The 23,151-nt window shown below is 34.8% G+C and overlaps 1 long non-coding RNA gene across 1 annotated transcript in view; it reads left to right on the top strand.

The window, feature by feature from the left end:
- Nucleotides 1–20,683, top strand: part of LOC144365458 (uncharacterized) — a 29,775-nt gene extending 9,092 nt beyond the window's left edge. The window contains exon 2 of the long non-coding RNA XR_013423924.1: nucleotides 16,878–20,683. This is a non-coding gene — a long non-coding RNA (uncharacterized LOC144365458). The remainder of the gene's footprint in view (nucleotides 1–16,877) is intronic.
- Nucleotides 20,684–23,151: the final 2,468 nt, after the last annotated feature.

Here is a 23,151-nt window from a genome sequence, read left to right as displayed (position 1 = left end):
AGATAATTAAACTTGTATTTTTTTGCACATTAACGACAATTTATATTTGAAAACAATTAGCATGAGTTACTTGTATGTTCAAAGAGTCAATTTCACAGAAAACCTTTATAATGTGCTAAGATAAATGTTCAGGGATATTAACTGCAACATTGTTAAAAATAGTAAAAGTCTAGAAATTACTTAAGTATCTATCATAAATTATGGTACACATTCTAAGCAGAATTCTAAACAATGATTTTTTAAAAGGAAGTAAATCTATATGTACTGAGGCAGAAAAATGTGTAAGATACATTTTAAGTAGAAAAATTGCAGAATTACCGAACAGAATATTTAGTAGGAAATAATCATGTGAACAACAAAACATCATGTGATTGTATATAAACAGACACACACACATACACACAATTTATCACTAGTGCTATTAAATTACCTGGAAGAATTCCTAAAAATATGTTAATGCTATTTAATTCTGGGATTATTTTAAGAATTTAAAATATTTTTATAATGATTGTATATTGATTGATAGAAAACAAACTGATATGTTACATCTGTGTTTTCCAAATTTGATTGTGTCTTCTTTCATTTTTTTTCTCCTAGAAGTTAATATTCAAGAAAACCTGAAAGAATCACCTTTCCCCTAGGTTTAAAAGTAGCTCTCAAATAGAGTTTGTTTAGAAATAAAACTAGCTTCACATCACTTACTGTCAATTAAAACGTCAATTAATTAGAAGTAGGAAAGTAAAACCACATGCTCACATTCTCTATGGACAAGGGAAGTATTAAAAATATTCATCAACCAATAGAATATTGACCAGTCAGAAGAGATATCACTATTGGTCATGGAGATTCAACCATTTAGTTGCTTAATCACGGAAAAGTCTGAGGTATCTGGAAGATTCTAGGGTAGTCCATGGTACAGAACTCAGGCAGCCCATTGGAAATGAAGGAAGGCAATTATTTACCAACCAGTGTATTCTTTTTGTTGTATTTTACAAATTATCACATTGCTGTCATTTTGCTTATTCTTGAACCATATTGGCCTCAAGGAATTTCTCTGAACAAACCAAATACTGTCATCGCACACTTTCTTATCTTCACAAATGCTTTTTCTTTTCCTTCCAGTTCCATGGCCCTGCTTCATTCTCTTTTCACTAGTCTATGCTTAGCAATTCTCTTCTGCAAGGTCTCTCTTTTAAAGTCTAGTTCAAATGTCATCCTCTCTGTGAAGTCTTTGGTGGCCTTCATCTTTGCCTCAGTCTGTTTAGGCCACAATGACAGAACACCATAGACTGGATGTCTTATCAACAACAGAAATGTAGTTTTCAAAATTCTGGTGGTTTAGAAGTTCAAGATCAAGGGAATAGCAGATTCAGTGTCTGGGGAAAGTCCAATTCCAGATTCACAAATGCTGTCTTCTTGCTATGTTCTCACGAGGCAGCAGGGGAGAGGAGCTCTCTGGGGCTTCTTACATAAGAACACAAATCCCATACATGATGTCAGAACCCTGATGACTTAATCACCTCCCAAGGTCCCTGTCTCCAAATATCATTACCTTGGGGGATAGGTTTCAACATATGAATTTTATGGGTCATAAATATTTGATCTCTAATACATTTCTTCCCTCCCCAGAAATAACTAGTGAGGTAACCACTCCCTCTGGCTGTGAGTTCCAGAAGAAATCCATTTATTCCAAAGTTGTGTCTCTGCCACTCTGTTGTATACTATTATAATTGGGCCCTGTGAGGTTATGGATGCATCTTACTAATGTATTCTTGTCATCTAGTCTAGTGTCAAGAACATACTAGGTGCATTTATTACATGAACAGATGAAGAGCAGTAGAAGTAGGGGTCAACCTTCATACTAGGTTCTAGAACGTAATATAGATCAACCTATTAATCTTCATAACAGTGGGATGCAGTTTTCACCATTAGCAGTAAAAACCCTGAGGCACAGAGTCAAAGATTTGCTTAAGGTTGGCATCCATGCAGAGAAAAGATTAGACCTAAGCAGTATGGCAGAGATTGTGAATGATAGAGCCTGTAACTAAACAGACACCTATCCAGTTACTCAGCTTCATGAGAATAGGATAGGCAAGCAGCTCTCGGGTCCAGAAAATCTTATCACCTGATGGAACTCTGTGGTCACAAAGTGATCTGCCAGTCCTTGATGGATAGTTCTATGCTGGATGTGAGATGGGCCCAGTTCTGGACAAGGGCTAATATACTAATAATATATCCAGAAGACTGCAGAGTAGAAAGCAAAAATAATAACCTGATGAAAAACTAAGCTACTCAGAAAGATTATATATTGATAGAATATATAGTCCAGAGTAAAATAAAATTCTACATTCTGTTAAGTTGCCAAGAAGAGACTCTGAGAATAATGTGTGTATGTGTATGTATCTGTGTGCAGATACATGAATATGTATGGACATGAGTGTGTGTTAAATAATAAGAAATTGAATAGCCTTATAATGAGGGTGTTACATACATTAATGAATCTAATAATCACCACAACAACTTTAGGAAGTAGATGCTATTACTATCTCCCTTTTATGGATATGTGAATTTAGAACCCAGAGAGGTATGTAATTTTCCCAAGGTTGCAGAGTTAGACTTGACAGCTCCAAGACATCAACATAGCAATCTAAATTTATAGCCTACCTGCTTAACTACCATGCTATTCTCTATTTCTTAAATCACAGCTAACAATTATTGAGCTGTTATTATATGCCAGGCACAGTTCTAACCTGTATTAATAATTAAAATACATTAAGTGGTACCAAGCATAAAGAAGCACTCAATAGATGTTAGAACCCTGTGGAATAGGTCCTACTTTACCTACATTTTCAGAGAAGAGAGCTAAAGTCCAGTGAGGTTAAGTAACTTAATCCATTTTATAATAAATTATGCAGCTAGGAAGTGATAGAGCTATGATTTGAATCCCAGAATCTGACTACTCTTTATATTTAAGCATGACTCTAATTTCCGACATCTCAAAAGTAGAGGAAAATTTGAGTGTGCCCTTGGCTAAGTCAAATCTCCGCTTCATCTATTATTGGCTGTCTGATCTCGGCAAGCTACTAACCTCTATGTCTCAGAAGGAGGAGGGAAGAGAAAGGGGAAATAGTGGGGAATGCTGTTGGCAAAATTCTATTGTTATATGTGTGCCTCTATGAACATGTAACAACAGACCCCAACTATATGTACAACTATAATGCATCAATTAAATGCAGCTAAGTTTTGTTAGGCATTCTAATGATAATTATTATTATTTTGCATGACATTAGTGTGTCTTATTTTTTAAAGCATAGACAGAACTTTTGATTTGGTTGCTTGGAATTGAACAAACTTTGATGGTATTTGAATACAGTCTAAAAATAAAACAAACAGAAGGTATCTTTGACCATTCTAATGAGTCTTGATGTTCTACAAGAGAAATAAGAAGTTACATTATGTATATTACAGTGTGTGTTGTGAAGGCAAAATGCACTTGCTTCACCACTTATTTTTATAACGTCCCCATTAGATTCTCATTTAGAAGAGAAAGCTGAAGTTTACATATGTGAAGAACCCATGGTTACCTCCCAGCTTGAATTCAATTGGGCATGTGAGATAGGCATCATCTCATTGTCCCACAAATTCTGATTCGTCAAGTTTTCATCCAATAACTACTATGTGCCTGGTCTAGTAAGATTTGAGTCTATGGTAGGTTATTTGGCCAGGCTCTCTTTTGAAATCAGAAACTGTAAAATGAATCATAACCAGAAAATTAATTCACAAATGTTGGCTTCTCGTAACGTGCATGGCTATTTGGAACTAGCTGATGTAAAATAGTTTACAGATTCCTAAGATTCTCCCAAACTAAAATTTAAAACAGAGTATTTTAAAAAAAGAAAAAAAACTTTAATGCTATTAAATAATCAAACAAAAGGTCTCTCTTTTCTTCTGTGTCCTCCATTACATTTCACCCTCACCTCTGTTCATAATGCATGTGAGCTTTGTAAATAAGCTCCAGGAATTCTTTGGCCACAGTCACTTAAAAGGTCCTCTCTCACCTTGACCTCTAAAATCCCAAAACTAAACTTGTTTCCCCCTGAAATTTGTCATATGCTTGTGTTCCTTATCTCAGTTATTGGCACCAATACATTCGAGTTGCTATTTAGGCAATTTCATCACTCATTTGAGAATCTTTAAGCACAGGAAGATACGGGTGCATCCCCTGGGACTCCCACAAAAAATACATACTATAAAATATTTCTTAAAAACTTCAATGAAATTCTCATTTTTCCTATAAAGACAACTTCGGCATCTTCTTTGAACTCTAAAATGTGAAATTATTTCAAAAGTCTAGGGAGTAATCCTCATTGCTGAGCCAACTCTCCTCTCTCTCTTCATTCATATTCTCTTCAGCCACCTTTCACAGTAGCTGCCTGACCCTCCCTCCTTACTGGTTTCTCTATCTTTATCTTTCTCACCTAAATCCATCCTTCACAGTGTGGACAGAATAGTGTCTGGCCAACACAGACTTGTTCATATCAGGTCTCTTCATAAAACTCTTAATTGATTAGCAGGAGGTACTTCCTAAATTGGTAATAACACAGACTTCTTGGATCATTTCTGGGTCCTTCCCTCCTCCCGGTAGGGTAGCCTGTTCTCCTGGATCTCTAGCCACAGCCCTCTGTGGATGCCAGGGTATACCTTCCTCCTGACCTTCACTTGGGCTGCCTTTTCTGCCCTCCCCTTTTACTTTTACTGATATTGTTTTGTTATTTCAGTAATTTTCTAAAATTATTTTCTTTCTTTCAAGCCCTTACTCCAATGTCTCTATTTTAACCATTTCTAACCACTCTCACGTTCATAGCAGAAGTAATTTGCTTTTAGTATTTTTGATGAAAGTTGGCTTCTGTACACATAAAGCACATATTATGTTGTATTAAGGGTACTGTCTATTTTTTTTTTCTACACCTGTATCCTTTTGAGGACAAGAACCTCGTCTTGCTCCCTACCATCCCCTTTACAGTTCTCAGATTACAACTGCCCACGGAATTTATTTAGGCACATTTTCCACACAGAGTTGTCAGCTTCAGGACACGAGGAGAGCTCAAAGCACCATCCCTTTCCACTGGAGCCTCTTTATTTTAATATTTACTTTTTTAGTTATAGGTGGACACATATCTTTATTTTTTATTTTTATGTGGTGCTGAGGATCGAACCCAGTGCCTCACACATGCTAAGGAAAGGCTCCAGCTCTGAGCCACAACCCCAGCCCCCTGGACCTTCTTTTCTTCCCCACTCTTTTTCTCACCTCCCTCAACTCATATCCTCTGTTCAGGGACAAGGTGCAGCTAATTTGATTGACCAGAAAGAATCACTGCTGGAATCAAACTAACCAGCTCCCAAGTTGAGGGAGGTGCTGCAGCAGTCCTGTCCTCGACCCAACCCTTCTTTACTCTGAGTGCCTGCTCCTTCTGATGGGCAGCTGCAGATAAGGGGGAGACATGTGACTCCAGGGACTCCTCTTGAGCCAGGAGCCTGAGCCATGTACGCAACTCAGCTGTCCAGAAAACTCTGTCAGAACACTGAGGGCCAGCCAACAGGAATTTAGGCATTTTTAAATTTAGCTTTTGCCTCACCCTTTAGGTAAGTATTCATACCCTTGCGTGGAAAAAGAGTTGGGGACCAGAAGAAGAAGTAGGGTATTCTAGGACCTCTGATTCTAATGTCTTCTAATATTATCCAAATTAACCCTGATTCCTAACAGCAGAATAAGGCAATCATATTTTGTGTATTGAGAACAGCACATTAAAAAATTTCTGTCTTCTCTCCTTTAACTTGACAAGTGCAATTGTTCAGAAAGGAATTATTGGCTCTGATACCAATTGGGATGGGGTCCATAATAATAACATGTTCTTTAATAAATTTTCTTATTTGTTTTCCTGGAAATTTGGTAATTTCACAGGAATTGCATGCTTAATTTTGAAAAATTTGGATTCTAGAGGTGATTTTGGAGCAGGATTTCGAATCTATCATCTGTAAACTCTCATTAAGTTCATGAGGGAGAGAGGCTGGTTCTTAAGTCAGCTCTAACAAGGACTAATATTCTTTTCCATATGCATTATAAAAAAGGGTAAGGCTACAATCTCTGTTCAACTTTGCATGCTATGCTTAAATTGACCTTCAAGGTCATCAACATTTTGAGCAAGGTGTTCCCTAATTTTAGTGGGTACACATGAAGGAAAAGTGGGTCATTTACTTCAAAGCTGAAGCTATAGCTATTAATGTGCTGTGTTGTGCAAATCACAGTCTCTTTTCATGTTTCAAGTCAAAATTTTTAAGCAGCCACATGTTTGTCATTGTAATTGATACTACAATGCTGTTATCCCTCAGCTCTTTCATCCTCAAATATCTACAGCATAAATATTCCCTTAGCTCACAGTTTCTATTTCTTTCATTGACACCCAGTGCTCAGGAACTAGGAGTGCCGTCTTTAGTAATGAAAACTACCCACTGCAATGCATAGTACCTGGGTTTCTTTTTTTTTTTCTTTTCTTTCTTTTTTTTTTTTTTACAATGTAGAACAAGAGCATTTGTTGTTAGTGTATTATTTTATTTCTGAATAAAAGTCCCTATTCCCACTATAGCCAAATCAAATGAGCTTGTGTCAGATTTTATTCATCAGAATTGTGGTTAATGCAGTCCTCAGCTATGGCATTAGTTATGGCCTGCTCAGGACTGCTGAAGAGCCAGCTTTGTGATTTACCTGACTCAGTATGTGATCAAGCATCTCCATTATTGGAATAAAATGAAAAGTTTCAAGATCATGGTCATGCAATAGAGGAAACAATTTTACCTCAGCACTAATGCTCAAACGCTATGCTAATCTACAGTAATTCTGTTATTGCATTTGGAAGCAATTCCTTCTATTCACTCAGAGATAACTGTTAGAATACAATAGGCTGCCTCCTGCCTTTTCCCCCCAGTGAGCAAAATATGCTGTTCATTGCAAAGAAACCAAGCAGTAGTAGGCTGTAGTGTTTGTTTCTATGTGAATTAACGTGTACATGAAGACCATCAGGAGGCTTGGTTGTATTATGAGGTTATAGTGAAATGTATACATGGAATATGAGACACTCAGGCCAAATATGCATGGAGAAGAGATTATTGCCTTCCGCAGATTTTAGTGAGAAATCTAATAAAAAAATTTCTTGACTCCAGTAGTCCCACCAGCACAATCTGGCTCAAGAACTGTGCTGCCTCAATATCATTATATAGAGGCAATCATTTCTTACATAAATACCACACATTCGCCCTCCATGTGCCCCTATGGAGTTGACTCACTGCTTCTTGACTTCATGACTTTTGTTTTTAATATATTTTATTTTTAATTGACACATAGTCATTGTCCATATTTATGTAGAACCATGTGACATTTCAGTACATATCACTTTGTGTTTTAAGTTTAACCCCTGCATACAGATTTAAATCAATCACTCAAGGTAGAAGAAAATTTTATTTGAGAAAATGACCAAAAATCTAAAGCCACTTACCTTTCTTGACTTAAAATTTTATTGTTAACATTTTTACATAAAAAAATTCTTCTATGACTTTGTATAAACTGCCTTCTAGATAAGAAAAAGACAGAAATTTAAGAGATGGCCATAAATATGAGATGTATATTTTTCTTATAATAGCAAATTTTTCCAATTTTTTGTTTTATAATCTCTACCAATTGCTTCATGAAATGACTTATCTTTACACATGATTTTGGCCAATCTGACCTTTACTCTGGTAAAACAAAGCAGTTGATCTAAAAGTGACAGATTATTTTACAGTTGGCATCATTGGGTCTCGTAGTTAAAATCCCTGTTACATGTTAAACATTTAAGCTCGGAATGTGATTCTTGTCACTATACGGTGTCAACTTTCACATAAACAAGCTAAAATAAACATGAATGATATACAGCTTATAACTGGAAAAATCAACAGTATCTGGGGAATGTAAAAAAAGGAGGAGTTGAATATCTATGGCTAAGAGAATTCAAGGAATGAAAATCTCAAGCCAATCACTCCAGACATTTTTGCCTGATTTGATTAAAACATGTGTTTTAAATGATGCAATGTGTAGATTTAAAAATAGTAGCAAGTCAAAGTACAGCTCAATCCTTCCCTAAATTGGGCAAATGAGATCACAGTGATTACTCAAAGAAGAGAGCTAGTGGAAGATAAAAGTACTAAACTTACTTTTTTTCCATCTCAACCTCTGCCTTGCCTAATAGTCTCATGGCATATGAAGCAGTTTCAGAATTGAGATGAGGTCATCATATCTACTGCAGCAAAAGGGGCGGAAACTTTGCATACATTTGGAATACGAAGGATCGTGCATTTATGTTGTATGCAAGGTGAAGTCAAAGGCCATAACTGACTTTTAGAGTCTTTGTTTTGCAGGATAAAAACTATCTGATTTCTTTCCTGTCTGCTTTAGTATTTCAAATTCTTAAATTTTGCTGCAAAATTTCACATGAAGTGCCGAGTGACATCTATGTGCCCAAAACTGTGCTATATTCATAATCCAAGAAAGTGATGAGACTTAAAGTGTAAATATTAAATGTTTTCTTTCCGTGCATCACTTTTTTTTATGTTGCACATAAGCAAAGTATATTCCCCTATATTCTTTAATAGCAATGGTTGTTTCTGTGCATGTTTCTTTCTGTATAATTATTTCCTTTGGTTTTCAGTGAAGATTGTATACATAGCCATCCAGGAGAGACATTGGAGATTCAGGGTCCAAAGTCAGGAGCTCAGAAGTGGATGCACAGAGTCTTAATGTTGCACCATAAGACAGTGAATAGTGTACCATGCCGCTCAGGCATCTACATCTCTAAACTCCTGGCATTCATCCTTTTGAACTTCTGTAGTACAAATGCAAGCAAATAAGAGAAACAGAATCTTCTCTTTAGGAGCAGTATTACAACACTGAGCTTGATTTTCTGCCTCCCCCACTCCACCAGGTCCTAACTTTTTAGTTAGGAAAGTTGAGGCTTTTAAGTGAGGCTTGAATACTCAGGGAGAACAAGTTCAGAGGATTCCTCTTTGACTTTGTAGCTTCTCAGCTTGAGCTGATATTAGGAATCCCTGACTGCTGTCAGCCTTAGAAGATCTGTCGTTCAATTCTCACCTCCTGGATGAAACACCACTGGGTATACCTTTGAAAGCCTCATTGCTTTATATTCTCAACATTGGACTTGATTCTCACACATGGTTATCAGCATTGAATTCATGCTCCGAAAACCATATATTTTAAAGGATGTCTCACCAACACAGAGGCCCAAAGTAATGAACAGTATTAAAAAATGTTGCTTTTCCTACCTTTACAAATATCACTTTAATAGGTCTCTTGCATGTAATTATAACTTCCCTAGCAAAACTTTTTTTGAGGAACCATCTGGAATAATATGGAAATGTTCATATGGGATCATATGTTGATCCCCCTTTCCTTTCCTTTGATATCTTTGGCATCCATATCCAAAGTAAACCTGGGAGGTGTTTGCCTCCTACGTTCATCTGTACTTTCTTAATTCAGGTTATTAAATACATGACAACTATAAAGATTTTGACAACTACAAAGACACGGATGTATTGGGAGAGTTATTTTAGATTGTGCTGAAAATATTTGTGATGACAATATTATTTTAGACACCAAGCATATACTAGAGAAGAGGTTCTAAATTCAAAATTCTTCTTGAAATGTCCAGGGTATGTGCAAAATAAGAATAATTCAATATGGGTTTTTTTTTCTCCATTTTTGAGTGAGAATGGCAGAAATATCAGATCTTTAAATCTCAGAGAACAGACATCTTGTCATTTGCTGATTTTATGGTACTCTTCTGTTATTTAAATTAGGTTCTGAGACATAAATATTCCCCCTATATACTTACATACCTTAGCCATCATTCGGCAGCAGTGACCTGACCCATTCAGCATGAGCTTATCTTGTGACACCATCCTGGTAAAGATTATTCTCACCTGAGAGAGCAGAGAGGAAAGGCTAAAACCTTCCCAATCATTTCCAGAAAGAGTGTGTTTTTCTCCTTTTCTGCTAATTGCCACACAGAGCAGATTTAGGTTTTGTGAGGTCTAAAGCTCTGCCATTTGGGGTAATCTGGTTTTTTTTTTTGTTGTTGTTGTTGTTGTTGTTGGTTTGTTTGTTTGTTTTCTCTTTTTTTAAAGAGAGAGAAGAGAGAGAGAATTTTTTTAATATTTATTTTTCAGTTTTCGGTGGAGGACACAAAATCTTTTATTTTACTTTATGTGATGCTGAGGATTGAACCCAGTGCCCCGCACATGCCAAGTGAGCATGTTACCGCTTGAGCCACATCATCAACCCGGGTAATCTGTTTTTAAGAAAAAAATTACAAGATTAATAACTAATGCTAATTCTTATTTTCCATGAGAAACAAATTTTAACAAATTTAAAAATTTTAAAAAGCTAACAAATATCATGAACACCACAAGATTAAGAAACATGGTATAACATTTTTATGAAATAACTACCTGGCATACTTTTAATAATTCACTGTAAACTTGACTGCATTCTTTGAAGGCCCCTTTACAGAGCAATGTGATATATTCTGTAGACTAATAAAAAGTTGATTCTGTTTTCTATTTTCTTCTAGTATGATTGATTAAAAGTTATTATTGTTTTTATGTTACTGATGGTTTAAATATTTTCCTTTTAGGTCCAAAACCATGATAGTAACATAATATAAATTTCTATGGGGAAAATTTTTACCAATGCTTTTTCACATGAGTTACTTAAGATTTGTAAGAATTTTCCACAGATGATCTTCTAGCTCTACTCCTCTTATTCCTTTTCTATTACCCACTTCCTCCTTGATGACAAAACACATGGGGCAGGTCCAGTTTGCAATCAATCTCTGGCACTGCACCATTAGGTCATGGCACAGGGTGAACAGGGTGAACAGTCTGTTCATAACGTGTGTTCCTGGAAACCTTTCATACACTGGGACAACTGGAAGCATCTTACCTAGAATTTAGCATGAATTTAGATTCTTCACCAGATCTCCAGCCAATTGTGGCCTCTAGATAAAGCAATTATATGTATTAATGTGAACTCCTCTTAGTTATCTCTTCAAAATTCATGTAGCTGCGCCAATGGCCAATGCTACCCAACACAAGGAAAAGGAACTGAGGGGGAAATTGGAGTGGAAAGGGACAGAAATCTTAAGTATTGCACTTAAAATATCTTAATTTTGCAAATGTTGTAAGACACTTAGCAACGGGAACAGAATTTCCTCTTAAGGGCTTAAACAGGCCCATGTAAAAGAAGCATCCTGAAGTTTAAGATTTATTTTTATTTACTTTAAATCCATATAGGTCACCAAATACACATTAAGATATTTGCACGCAATATTTTTCTATTTATTGAGATAAAACTCAAATGTTATAAAATTCATCCTTTTAAATACAAGATTCAGTAGATTTTAGTGTATTTATAAGATTGTACTATCATTACCATAATCGAATTCCCAACACTTAAGTCATCCCTAAAATAATCCCTGTACCAATTATTCCTTACCCTGTCCCCCACCTTATCTCCTCCACGTCCCCCATCAGGGTCACTATCATTATTTATCTACTTGCTATTCGTATGGATTTGCTTATTCTGAACATTTCATGTGGATTGAATCACATGTGTCCTTTTTTGTGTCTGGTATTTTTCACTTAGACTGTTTTCTAGATTTATTCTTGTGTCTACATGTATCAGTATTTTATTCCTTTTTGAGGCTGAATGTGTTCTGGCTATTATTCATATAATGCTGTTGTGAACATTTGTCCAGGTTTTCACATGGACATACATTTTCAGTTCTTTTGAGTATATACATAGAAAAGGAATTTCTGGGTCATGTAGCAGCTCTATCTTTAGTTCTCGAAGGAACTGCCAACCTGTTTTCCTAAGCAGCTGTGCCATTTCACATTCCTACCAGCAGTGCATGAAAGTTCCAACTTCTCATCACCCTTTTTATTTTGTGTCATTTTGATTATAATTCAGTTCCTAAGGATAAGATGTGGCATTTCACTATGGTTTTAATTTGCATTTCTCTAATGATTAATGATGTTGAACATCTTGTGGAGTTACACAGGTAAGACTATTGTCCTTTGATACTGAAAATTCCCTTTCAGATCCTTGTGGTGGATGGCATTGAAGTAGCTGTGTGAATTTTGGAGATGTGGCTAAGAGGAAGTTAAATTGATACATTTAACTGTAATTGTGTATCTTCTTTGGAGCAATATATCTTCAAATATTTTGGGCACTTTTTAATTGGGCTAACTGTCCTTTTATTATTGATTTGTAAGAATTCTTTATATATTCTGGATTCTAGTTTCTTATCAGATACACTATCTGGAAATATTATTTTCCACATCTGGGTTTCTTTTTCAGTTTATTGAAAATGTACAAGTCTTGAACTATTTTGTTAAACTTATACCCAAGTACTTTATTCTTTTTGATTCTAAATATCATTTTCAGTTTGTTTTTTGCTGGTATACAAATTGAACTGATATTTGTATCTCATCTTGTACTTTTTCTAATAAAACCGCTTTATTAGTTCTAATAGTTTTTGATGTGTTTGTGTGAGTGTGTGTGTGTGTGTGTGTGTGTGTAAATTACTTGGGATTCTCTAACACAAGATCGGCAAATAAATCTTCTTTCTTTATAATATGGTTACCTTTAATTTCTTTCGTTTGCTTAATTTCCCAAACCTTGAATTTCTGAAATAAATCTCATTCAGTGATGGTGTGTAATCCCTTATATATGTCACTGGATTCAGTGTGCTAGTATTGTGTTGAGAATTTTTGCATCTAAGTGTATAGGAGGTATTAATTAGCCTGAAGCTTTCTTTTCTTATGATGTCTTTGGTTTTGATACCAGATTGGTCTCATAAAATGAGCTGGGAAGAGTTCCTTCATGTATTTTTTTTACCAAAAGTCTTTTGAAGAGTTCATATTAATTCCCCTTTAAATGTTTGGTAGAATTTACCAGTGAAGACATCGTGTGTGGACTTTCCTTTTGGACAGCTTTTAATTTAATTCTTCTTGTTTTGTTGTGGATATATTAGGATTATTTGCTTATTTTGAGTCATTTTTTGGTAATTTCTAAGAATTTTTTTATTTCTTCTCAATCAAGATTATTATTCTTTTTTCTAAGGAAAAATATTGTTAAATAGATAAGGTAACTTTCCAGAAGTCAGATCTTTGTATTTGAGCCCAGGTCTATTTGAGGCTTTGCTGCCAAGATCTTTACCATAAAGTTCTGGCTTCTGTCACAGTCAGTAGAAAAATCAACATCCCTGGAACTTCCTCAGAGGTCCCCAGAGGTCTAACACCAAGGAGAGACTCTATGTCACATTCTATTCCCCAGCTCTCTGCTAGAAGTTTTTTCTTTCTTTCTTTCTTTTTTTTTTTTTTTTTTTGAAAACTACAAACTGGAAGGTGGTAAAACCTGGAGAACTAGTGTTTTATCATTTATATTCATTAAAATTTTATTCCTTAAACTTGTACATTAACATTATTTTCATATATTTTAAATTCAAACTTTAATTTTATTTTCTTAATCTGTTAGATTTAATATCACAATTTTTTAAAAGCTTTTACTTAAATTTCATTCCATTAATTTTCACTCTTCAGATTTCTTAGCTACTTTTTGGCCAGGCATGGTAGCACATGTTTGTAATTCCAGAGATAACTTGGTAGGCTCCTGAGGCAGGAGGATCACAAGTTCAAGGTCAGTGTCAGCAATTTAGGGAGGCCCTAAGCAACTCAGAAGACCAAAAATTAAAAATAAAAAGTGCTAGGGATGTTGCTCAGTGGTCAAATGCCTCTAGGTTCAATCCCTGGTACAAAAAGAAAGAAACAAAGAGAGAGAAAAAAGATTTCTTAGCTACATTTACATTTTTATACTCATCATATTTTATTTTTAAATCTTGGGACATTTTATTAAGTAGAATTAATGGCAAACATAATATTTTATACTTTCATATTATTTAAATTTTTCTTAAATAATAACTGACATTTTTATCTTTTCTTAGGAACTTTTATTTGCTCAGATAATGCAGAAACAAAAACTTAAGTCACAATCCCTGACTCTAAGAGGTTTACCTTCTAATATTGAAAATATTTCAATTGCCTTTCATATGTTTCCATTTTAACTGACCATCAGGAAGTTAGATACTATTATCACCTTCATTTTGCAGATGATGGGGTTGCAGGAATACAAGTAAATCAACAAAAGTTATGTAGAAACTAATAATCAGATGCAAAGTTTCTCTTAAACACCACACATTTCTGATTTATGTTCCATCTTAAAGATACATATGGTTAACTTATTAAAACTTAACTGCAAAGGCATCTGTACAGACTGAACCAGGCAGGTAAATACTAGAATTCTTAAGAATAAGTGTATATTGGTCTATAGACCTATAGTAATGTTATGTCAAGTGAGATGGAACATAAATACTTTTGGTTCAAATAATTTATATCATATTAGAAGTAATTTCCTTTTAAATACTATGTTTTCAAATTTGTTACATATGAAACTTTTGGTGTTCAAGAAAAACAATGAATCCTAGTATAGTTAGTCTTCCATGATTCATTTTTCCCATGAGCATCATCTCTTACAAACTCAGCTACTTGTCCAATAATCTAAAAATGGTATAATTAATAGCATCGCCATTTATGCAAAATATCTCCATGCAAAACACAAGAGGACAAAGATAGTGAGTTCATATTTTCAACCCCAACTTACAGCCTGGAGCCCAAACCATCATTTATTAAATCATCTACATCTGAAACACAAGACTTAATGGATCTCATCTTCTTTATCCAAATGTTTTCTTTTTTCTGTAATCTTTGTTTTGGTGACTGGCATTGCCACCCACGTGGTACCCAAGGTAGAAAGCTAGAAACCATCTACACATCTTTTCATATTTCCTCCTCCCCAAACCCTCCCACATAGTCACAGCCAAGTCCTTTCAGTTCATGCTCCCAAACAGTTCTTATTTCGTCCTTTCTTTTTATTGCCTTAGCTACTGTTCTAATTTTAGCCTAGTCCTCTCTCCTACAGGATATTTCTTCTATTCCTTTGTCTTTTCAGAGTTGAATCCGTAAACTTACCTTCCCTCTCTGTCTCATTCACTCTCTGCATTGCCACCATGATGATCTTTAGAAAGTTCAAAAACTGTTCAGACATAATTCTTAAATCTGATAGACAGCATTAAGAATTATTAGCATGGCATAAACAGTGGACTATAATTTGGTCCCCAACACACTGTCCACCTTCACTACTTCTTGCTCTCACTTTTGGTGTGGATCTTAGATTGTTAAGGTCTTCTTTCGGACTATAACAGTGAGTAAGAAAGGATGGAGTCACACTTAGTAATCAATTGTGTTTTATCAACCTATGTCTGCACCTGCTGACTTCTATCTTGCCTAAAAACCTCACTTGGTACTCTTTTGTGTATCCTTGGAACTGTTCCATAAAAGCTCATAAACTTCTTGGCTCTGTGTATCATGCAAAAGCACTTGTAGTGTTCTTACTTTTCCTATTGGAAAGATTTCTTGTCCATGTTAAGAATTCTATTTTCTAATTCTTCCCAGTCTGGCACACAGACCAAGTGGAGGCCTAAAACTGTGTTGACCTGGGGTTGGTCTTCATATCTGGGGACCTCCCACAAAGTCTTATGTTGGAATCCTGGCCTACTAGTTTTATTAGACAATTATCTGGTTTTCTTTCTTCCCTTCTATAAAATCTCTAGAAAGACAACTTGCACTCTTGTTTGGAGACCTCTTTGTGCAGTTTAATGAAAGCCTGTAACTTAGTATGCGTCTTACTTCGCAGTCTTCATTATTCTACACTTGCTTTCTTTGATTTCACCAGGAAGTCCTGCAATTAGGGACTCTCTTTGTATGCCCAGCATCTACCACAGTGCCTGGAACATAGGAAGCACCCAATTAACATTTGTTAAACATACAAAGAATGTCCTTTCTGATGTACACATAGAGAAGCATGATTTTTGGAAACAACTTACAAATGATAAAAAATGCTGTTAATTTTTCCTACTTGAGTTTCTTTCAGGAAAAGTCACACTTTGAATAAATTCAAATATTTCTTCCATTTTTTTCAAATACCATTGCAGTATTTTTAACTACAAGCTACAGAAAAGTTAATTCAGATGATTCAGATCATGAAGAGACCCCTTCCACTCAGTGATGGAGGTCATTTATTAGACATGACTTTTATCACAAGAAAGACCCAACTAGAGAAAACAAAGAACAAATACAAACCCAGAATTCTGGTTTTGTTAGAAAAAAGTTAAAGGAATCTGCACTTAATCAAAACACACAAAACAATCTCCAGATACTGTCTGGCAACAAATTTAGGATTTGCAGAGCTGAAATGTTGATTTGTGTAGCTATAAATATTACCTTGATGAAAGACAGTCCTAACTCTGTCTTCTACCACTTTGTGTCTGATAAGAAAGTTGCCTTTGCATGTGTTTTCTTAGAAACCCATTAGGCATAATCTTTCTAGAAACATCCACAGAGATATAGTTATTTAATATGGAAAGAGAAATCTACATTTTATAAAGTACCTCTGAACAAAGGTGCAAAAAAAAAATGTGAAAGAGCAAGAACAAGAGTGAAAATTTTATTCAAATCTAAGAACTAATCCAACAGCTTTATGAAGAAAAAAAAAAAAGAAAACTCCTTTTCATGTCAATGAGAATTCTGAGTTCTCAAGTTTGGGCACAGAGCCCATCCTGTGATATGTTAACTAAAAGAAAAATTTTCTTTTTCAGGCATCTGCCTTCTTTTTCTCCATTTCCATGGCAAGCTGTTTCAAGGTGCTTCATGAAAAGCTTCTCAAATCCAATGTGTTCTAAAAGCCACAAGTTTGATGACTGATGAAAGAGTCACAAGAGAGAGTTTTTGCATCTCTTCTTTAGCAGAGATCTTGAAAAGCCAAACGGCTGGGAAAGAGCGTGATTCATCCTCTGCAAATGCTGAAGAGTGTGTTTAACTGTCACCTACTGCATTTCGCAGTGGTGCCTATTCACAAGCTCCCCAAAAGATGTGCGCACTATTTGGAGGAGGAAGAAAAACCTGAGTCATGATAAATCTCAGACTGAACTTTCTTTCATTTATGGAAATTGTGAGTTTAAATGTTACAAATAGTCACATTTCTATTCACATTATGTAAAAAAAAAAACACATACAGTAAGTCCTCAACTATACAGAACTCCCTGGAAATGAGTTATTCTGAACAGCTGAATGTTCAGCTTGGGATTGGTTAACCCATAAAATTCCAGCCACGATGTAGTGAACATCTCCAAAACAGATTTGGAATTTGTCCTTCTAAAAATTTTTAGGCATAAACCATGTTTACAGATTGGTCAGGTTTTCAAAAGTTTCTCCTGTAAGTGCACATGATATTCAAACTACTCAGTAAAGTTCCAGGTACAGAATAAATACCTCTACTATTTCTTTGACTACAACCACTACTCCTGAAGGTTCTTGATATTTTGGGCAAACACTGTTTAGAAATAGGGCAACTTTGGATCATTTGATGAAGAGTTACTTAGAACAGAAAAGAATTAAGTGGTCTCATTTGGATAGCCAGACTGTAAGGTGTCATACACAGCTTTATTGTAATTCAGCATCTGAAAAAAAAAATTGAACAAAAATACTCAATGACTGATATTCCACAGGGCAAGTTAGTCACTGTCACTTTGATCCATTAGGGCACTACAGAATTCTTCCTAGGCTTCAGTGTCAATTTATTCCTATAAAGATTATGACAATTTTCCAGGTTTCTCTCCTTTGTTATTTGAGAGAACCATGTCTGTGACCTACCAGGATGATTGACATATAGCAGGTATAAAATAGCTGGTTAGTAATGTACTCTGGTACACCCTCCACTGCTATGGGTATGTTTGGTATTGCATAGATCTCTGTACCTAGCTTGTCTTATTTTCTAATTTCACTGGAAAGACGAATCTCCCAAGTTGTTAGATTATAGTTATTTTAAATCTTTGAGGGCTAAATCCTAAGTTCATTGTAATTGGGGACCACTTAGTATTTAACTTTATCCAGCAGAGCCACTGTGGTTTCTAACACACAGTACCTCTTCAGGGCTCCTAGGCAGAATGAGCGTAATGCTGGTGGTATTTTATTATTACGTCCTGCTTCACTCACCCTCCATCACTGTGATGAGACTACCACTGTGAAGTTCAGGTAGATTTATATTTTGACCCAGCAGAGGGATTTTCTCTTCTATGACATAGCTAATAAATTTTTAAAATAGTCTATTTCCTCAACAAATAGTTACAACCTGGTGGTTGAAAGCAAATCTTTGGAGTGAAAGAGAGGTGGGGTTAAAGCCCAGCTACATCATCAACTGCTTTAGTGATCTTAAAAAAGTGACATAACATTTCTTATCCCCATAGAGAAACTCTAAAAAGACCTCTTGGCTGTCAAGAGGATAGAGCTAATTTCCATATAGCCTTTAAGATAGTGCTTGGTACTTAGTAAAGTGCTAAGTACCTCAATGCATCTTCAAATATATCTTATATGTTATTCCCTACTTGAATTCTGCTGTGAAAAAGATCAGGAAACACTATATTCTGCAAAACATTATAGTAACCTTCTTTTGACACCACCACTTCAACTGATAAAGGACAGTTTTTCCCTCTTTGGTGAAGTTTGTTCATTGAACAACGTGGATGTTTCTTTATTAGTAAGGGGGTTTTGTTTTGTTTCAGTACTTACAGATAGGAAATCACTCCAGGAACCTGGGAATTCTCGAAAGCTAATCGCTGAACTGTCATCATTTTCACTAATATTTTCCAAACTATTTTGAACACTATAATTATAGTATTTTATAAATTAATGCTTCTGATTTTTTAATATTACTAATTTGAGCTAAAGGGAGAAAAAAGGAAAACATTTTTTATCAATTATAATTCTTACCTTTAGTTAAATATTATTATAGGTTGACAGTTGTAGAAATTCTTATATTCTTAATTTACATATTCAATATAGGTGTAGTATTTCTGAGGGTAGAACCACAGTTTATCATGGATGAGTCAAGATAGCTAGATTATCATAGAAATCCATAAATGTTCTACTAAGCATCAAGGATTACAAAGCAAACATTATATGCATTGGAGGTCACTTGTATTAGGTTTATATAGAATTGATGCAAAACAGAAAAGAAATATAATAAAAATCCTTCATACCCTTTTTTGGGGGGGTAAGGGGTACCATGGATTGAACCCAGGGGCTCTCGACCACTGAGCCACATCTCCAGCCCTTAGAGCCTCACTTTTGCTGAGGTCGACTTTGAACTCACAATCTTCTTGACTCAGCCACTGGAACCAGTGGAATTACAGGCAAGGGCCACAGCACCCAGACTTTATATATTTTTCAGACTGTGAAAACATCTAAAATTGTAAATGAAAATGTAGATTCATCCAGATGTTAATACTGGGCATTTCCAGAGCTCTCTCCTGGGACCTCTTCTTCCTCATCCATAGGTCACAAATCCATAGATGATTTCATTGATTTTGAGGATCTAAGAAGATACTTTACAAAAACTAATAAGAACAGGAAAAGCTATGTTTTAATCATTAGGAAAATGAAAATTAAAAATCAAAGTGAGATATCACTATCCACCTCTTTAAAATGGCTAAAATCAAAAAGATTGACAGCATAACGTTTTGGAGAAGATACTCTCATAATTTTCTGGAAGGCAATTTGGCAGCATCTCACAAAACTAAATACGGACTCCATATTACAGCAATCCCACTACTAAGTATTTATCCAAGACAAATTAAGGTGCATGTGCACAAAAATACTGATGTGCTCATATCAGCTTCACTTGTGACAGCCCAAGCTGGGGACAAGCCAAATGCCCATCAGTTTTGAGCACAGAAATAAGCAGATATTCACACAAAGGTATGACACACAGAAAACAAAATACATCAAATTGCTGTAGATCAAACAACATGGATGAATATCTGAGATATAATGTTACGGGGAAAGTATGACATAACCAAAGTACATGTATGAAGACTTGAATTGGGTGTAAACATACTTTATATAAATAGATATGAAAAATTATGGTATATATGTGTAATAAGAATTGTAGTGTAAAAAAAAACCCAAAGTACATGTATAAAAGCATGAATTGGTGTGAACATACTCTACATACAAAGATATGAAAAACTGTACTCTATATATGTAATAAGAACTGTAATGCATTCTGCTGTTGAATATTTTAAAAAAATAAAATCAATAAAACTAAAAAAAAATGACTGTGACAAAAGATATAAACTATAATTATGCCTGCATGAATTTCTAAACAGGAAAAACTGAATGATGGGGAAACAGATCTGATAAGTATTATTAGGATGAGGAAAATTAGATAAGAACATGAAGGAACTGGTTGGGATGATTGGAATGATCTGATCTTGAGTGGGGTGGGGAACACTTGGCTGTCTATTTGTCAGAGCTACAACTTGACTATAATATTGAGAGAGTACACAAACAAAATTTGTATTAGAATTTGTCCCAAGAAGACCAATTAAACTTAATTGATTCATTCTCCATTTACTCACTCATCGATCCATTCAAAATTTGTTTCACACTAGAGGGACAAACAATAACCAAAATAGGTAATACCTGACTTCTGCCTGAAGAAGCTTACAAATTAACAGAAAAAGGAGATGTTAAGAGTATCCTTAATGACCTCCACAACATGCACAAATGTAAATTTTGTGTAGTGATGGATGCATTTGTTTGACTACCATAATGGGAGAAAATTATGTGGTACACATTGAATATAAATTGTTTTCTTTGTTAATCATGTTAAAATAATATTTTAAAAAACAGAGAAATACCCCACTTTTCAGACTATCAAAAACAAGGCATATCATTTTGTTTTGTTATTATTAGAATAAGTAAAGCTTAAAAAAGAGAAATATTGCAAATTTGATGGTACAAACCTATAATTCCAGCTTCTCAGGAGGCTGAGGCAGAAGGATTACAAGTATCAAAGTAAAAAATTAAAAAGGGTTGGGGATGAATCTTCGTGGTAGACTGTGCCTAGGTTCAATCCCCAGTACTGAAAAAAAATTAAAAAATAGAAAACAGAAATACAATTTATAAATAAAATATATCTTGCTATGTTGATATTTTACTTTAAAAGAGGATAGTACAATATTGACAGGTATTTGTGGATGTCTTTCCCTAGAATTTTTCCAGGTTGCATATCAGCCAATGAATAAAAGAATGTTTTAGTACTATACAGAACTGGAATATCATCAACTCAACACGATTTATTAATCTAGATCTACTATTTTTTATAAATAAAAATTCTGTTTAGATGAGGATATCAAATTCACATTATATTCCATTTGCAGAGAGGTTTTGTTAATTGAAATTATCTTTGCTCACCCTTCTGCATTAATGAAAAATGCCTGACAGTCATCACAGTCTTACAGGCCACAGTTGTTATGAAAATATGGTTGCTAGGATACCTTCATTATTTCATCGTCATGTTACACTGGTCTATCAATTAATAAAGAAACACTCAAGTTAATTCTCAGTCACATTCATACTCATTTTTAGCATATGATTCCCCTTATCTCCAAGTGACATTTCCCCTGTAGCATTCACCTTCCACTACATAAAATATTAAACACGAGGTTATCACATCAGTTTACAAATTACAGCCATGATGCACATCTTCTACTTAACCTTTCTATTCACTTTGCATCATGGTGAAAGTTCTTACAGCAAATATCATGCCTTGACTAAATTATTTCTTATACTTCTAGATTTATTTCCAAGGAAATTGATGCCTGGGGGGAAAAATGCCTGTGTTGAATCGATATCCTTAGTCCATTTTAGCTATTTCCAGGGGAAACAGGAAGGGGAAGCGAAAAACCTTCCGAAAGTCACTCCTACAACTTTAGCTATTCATAACTTTGCCTAGGTGACTGCTTTACACTATAGGGGCAGAGTCACCAAAAACGTTTGTTATGGGGTCTTATGAATACATTTCTTAGGACTATTACAGAGCAGTCAGATTCACCATGTGTTGTCTTGAATTGCTACTGTTAGTAGATTATAAAAATAATAATAAATAAAAATTTTCAATATATTAAGTTTATTTCATTACCCCTGTTCACAAAAATTTAGTGCTTAATCATTCCAGTTTATGCTGCCAAAATAAAATAGATTACATTAATTTCTCAAAAACAGAGAAGGCAACACATTCTGAAAATTGGCAAGAGAAAACATTGACTCTAATTATAAAACAGTATAAAAACCTTTTCAAGACGCCATATATTTTTTGATAATCTCTCAAAAATCCTCAGTAAATAAAGAGTATTCTTAAGGGTTGGAGATTGAGCTCAGTGCCTGTCTATCATGTGTGAGGTCCTGGGTTCAGTCCCTGGTACCACAAAAAGAAGTAAACAGTATTGTTTACCTCACTCCCCAAGAAAACTGAGCATTATCTGATTAAGCTGTTTGCAAAGTATCATGTACAGTGAAGGACAGAATTAAGGTTTTTATGTTTACAACTCTTCTAAATGTAGTATCATCCTTTCAATTTGATCGTCAATACTTACACTTGAGATTTTGTATAATTGTATAATCAGTAAAATGCAAGGGGAAAAAAAGAGGACACAATTCAAGAGGTAGATATCTCAACTATTAAAAATGTTTTCAAACAGTCCAACATATCTCTGTATTTATGTGTAAATACATTAAAGGTGTTTTTTATCAAAACCCAAATTGACCATACAGATGTAATCTTTCAAAAAAGTTTGCCTGTGCCAAAGACTGTATACAGCTGTTTTCAATTCACTAAAGTATATGTGTGGTCCTCATTTCAGGTCAAAGGAAAATCTCTCTCTTTTAAAATTTCCATATGTGGCTTGGCAAATCACACAGTTGAAGTAAGAACACACTTATGTGAGAAAATCTTTCTTTATCAATCTTGGTGTTTTCTTAAGTGGGTTAAAACTCACTTCAAATGAAATATAGATTTACTAGTGTATTTGA

Source organism: Ictidomys tridecemlineatus, chromosome 7, assembly GCF_052094955.1.
Source record: "Ictidomys tridecemlineatus isolate mIctTri1 chromosome 7, mIctTri1.hap1, whole genome shotgun sequence".
NCBI classification, from domain to species: Eukaryota; Metazoa; Chordata; class Mammalia; order Rodentia; family Sciuridae; genus Ictidomys; species Ictidomys tridecemlineatus.
This window is presented reverse-complemented; position numbering and strand designations above follow the sequence as displayed.